The 3,264-nt window shown below is 48.8% G+C and overlaps 1 protein-coding gene across 1 annotated transcript in view; it reads right to left on the minus strand.

Moving 5' to 3' along the window:
- The window catches only part of LOC102765153 (sialic acid-binding Ig-like lectin 13), a 27,259-nt gene that overhangs the window by 21,012 nt on the left and 2,983 nt on the right, over positions 1 to 3,264 (minus strand). The window lies entirely within an intron of this gene.

Below are 3,264 nucleotides of genomic sequence, written 5' to 3' on the forward strand. Positions count from 1 at the left end.
CTAACTGCTCTCCCCTGCTGGCCAGATCACCCCTAACTGCTTCTGCATTAGCCCCGCCGCCATAGGTTTGTCCTAAAGGACATCCAGTCTAATTAGTATATTACCCTTTTATTAGTATAGATTAATTCTATCCACTTGTCTCCAAAATGACAGCTTCTGAGTGAGAGAGATTTCTGAGCCTTGGTTCATAGTTGCATCCCCATTACCCACAACAATGTAGGTGTAGTTATACTTGTTAAGCAGTCATTAAATGAATAACTAAATATTATTTTGTTTAAAAACCTACAAGAATCACACACATACAATGAAGTGACATATGACTGAACCCGAAGAATGATCATCCATTGGAGACGTAGGAATGGGGAGGGAAGGGTATTTCAGCCGAAGGAACTGAACCTGCAAAGTCTCAGAATCACAAAGGCCCTGGACCAGCAAGATGTGGAGATGACGTGAGATGCAGGGAGATAGTAGAACCTAGTGGAGACTCCAGCAGGAGACAGACCACACTGAGCCCTCAAGTCCAGACTGTGGTGGTTGCACCTCATCTCTTGCCATGGAGAGGAAGCGTCATTGTTCACACTGAGCAGGAAGTAGGCGATATGTCTCTGGAAACACAATCTGGAGACAGGTAGCTGGTGGGTTCAGGGGTCCAGGGAAGAGATGAGGCCACAGGAACAATCCCAGCATGATTGGGCAGAGATGGCCATCACCAGAGGCTGTGATTAGGAAGAAGGATGGACAAGTCTTAGAGGACTAGGGAGAAGGGAAGGGAGGCAAAATGTAGACCTACACCCCAGACCTAGCCTTAGACAAGGGTTGCCAACATGTCATCACTGTGATGGGGAAACCAGAAGAGAAGTGGGTTTGGAGAAGGTGACAGCTCAATTTCAGCAATCCCAGGGGTCGATCTGGGGGAGGTGCCAGTGGGATGTTGGGTGGTGAGAGACTTCCATCACTCACCTGAGCGATTAACCTGAGCCTGTGTCTGCATCCTTCATGCCCTCTTTTGGCCTCAGTGCTTTCCTCTTGTGGTACCTGACTCTGAGGGAAGAGACCAGTGTCTTTCACTTTGACCGCATCTGGTCCAGTGGGCAGCAGACCCAACCCCCTGTTGCCTGCCAAGTAATGGAGAGGAGAGTGAAGTGAGAGAGAGAAGTTCTGGCTCCACACTCTCCTGACCACTGCAGGTACCTCCCACCCTGGCACTGGACTGGCATGGCATTCATGAGGACTGTCTGTATGGAGTCCTTACCCAGCACCCCCTCACCTCCTGCCAGCCCTGCCCCTGACCCATCAGGACCCAGGGCTTTGGTCCAGCACTCAGCCTCATGCCCCTTGCCCACCCCAGGCCTCTCATCCTCCAATCGGAACTCACATGAGGACTAGGAGGCAGGGGAGGAGGAGCAGGGTCTTGACAGCTGCTTCTGCGATGGCCACCAACATCACCTCTGCCCCAGGCCCTGATAATCCTGCAGGAAAGAGGGTCCAGAACAGAGTCACCTACTGGTCCGCAATCCAGGTTCCTGCGGCTCCCAGTAGGACCGTGGAAGTCGTTCCCCAGATGTTCCTGCATCATTGGATGCGGGACCACCTGGGCACCAACCCCAGACCCCGCCCTGATCCCCAGCAGTAGGACAGAAAATAAAATGCTTAAGTTGCAGTTCATCATAATGAAACATTTGTTCATCAGTGGACACTATGGGGAAAGTGAAAAGCCAACCCATTTAATGGGAGCAAATATTCGCTAGTTATAGATCAGACAAGGTTTAGTATCCTGCCCATATACAGAACTCTGACAACCCAACAGCAAAAAGTCAAAGAACCCTATCAAACAATGGGCAGAAGACTTGACATAAAAAGTTCTTTAAAGGTGTCCTACAAATGAACAATAATTCCGCAATAAAATAAACGGCGTCATAATTATCGCAGAAATGCAAATGAAAGCCACGTTGAAGTAGCCTCTCACACCCACTAGTAGCCTATAATTTTTTTTAAGGGAAATACCAATGTTGGTAATTGTGTGGAGAAATTGGAAGCCTTATAATTTGCTTGTGGGTATGAAAACTGATGCTGCCACTGTGGAATACAGTCCGGAATTTCTTCGGAAATTTATACATAGAAAGTACCATTTGGCTCAGCAATTCCACTCCCAGGTACATGACCTCAAAAACAGAAAACATGTCTGAGCAAAAAAACCGTGCACCAATATTCACAGCAGTATTATAACCGCCAGAAAGTGGAAACACCCAAATGTCCATCAACTGATCAATAGAAGAACTGGACTATCCATACATCCATACAAGCGCCTATTATTCAGACAACAACTTAAGAACGATGTTGCCTGAAGAGTTTTCCATTAGAAGAAGATGTGAGCACAGCCAGAGTCCGTCCATGCCATGCACAGCACCCCAGACATGAAGAGGGATGGGAATGTCTGTCCTACTGATGGCAAAGCACCTGTTGGATCCTTCAGGTGAACAAACCAAGGCTCAGAGCAGTTGTGGACACTGCTCACTACCTGAGTGGTGGGGTAAGAGGGTTGGGTGAGAGACCAGGCATCTGAGGGCAGACTTTAGTGACTTTATTCTAAAGGAAATGTCATTTTTGGGGATTTTTTAGTGATTGATTTTAAGAGAGAGAGAGATAGGAAGGGAGAAAGAGAGAGGGAGACATTGAAGTGCTGTTGCACTTATTTATGCATTCCTTGGTTAATTATCATGCGTGCTCTGACCTGAGATCAAACCCACAACCTTGGGGCACTGGGACGATGTTATGAGCAACTTAGATACCTGGCCTGAGCCAACTTCAGTGCTTTCTTCATTATTGGCCATGTGACTATATTGCTTGTTCAACATAAAATAAATTAAACTCTCAGAGGTTAATGAAAATGTGAGCCTGGAGGACTCATCAGGAAATGGAGGATCAGGGGCCTTGAGAGGCAGCTCAGCCATGTGGAGGGTGCCTAGTTCTCCTGGTGCAGTGGACAGGGGCTGGGAGAAGTCCTTGGTGAGTGAGGGGCCAATGGGGACAGCTGCTGACAGTGGCCATGGGGTTGAAGAAGAAGAGGGACCACTGGGTCCATCCACAGGTGGTGTCTGGTCACGAGGTGAGTCCAGGATGATACAGGGTCCGGCCCTGTCCAGATCTGGAAACAGCCCTGCTCCCTACAGCCCGTGCGGGGCTCCTTCTTACCTGTGCGGTTTCCTAGGCAACCACCTGGTGTTTGGTTCTGCAGGGCACCTGGGCCAGGAAGAGAGGAGATTG

This window comes from Myotis davidii, unplaced genomic scaffold (genome assembly GCF_000327345.1).
Source record: "Myotis davidii unplaced genomic scaffold, ASM32734v1 scaffold212, whole genome shotgun sequence".
NCBI lineage: Eukaryota > Metazoa > Chordata > Mammalia > Chiroptera > Vespertilionidae > Myotis > Myotis davidii.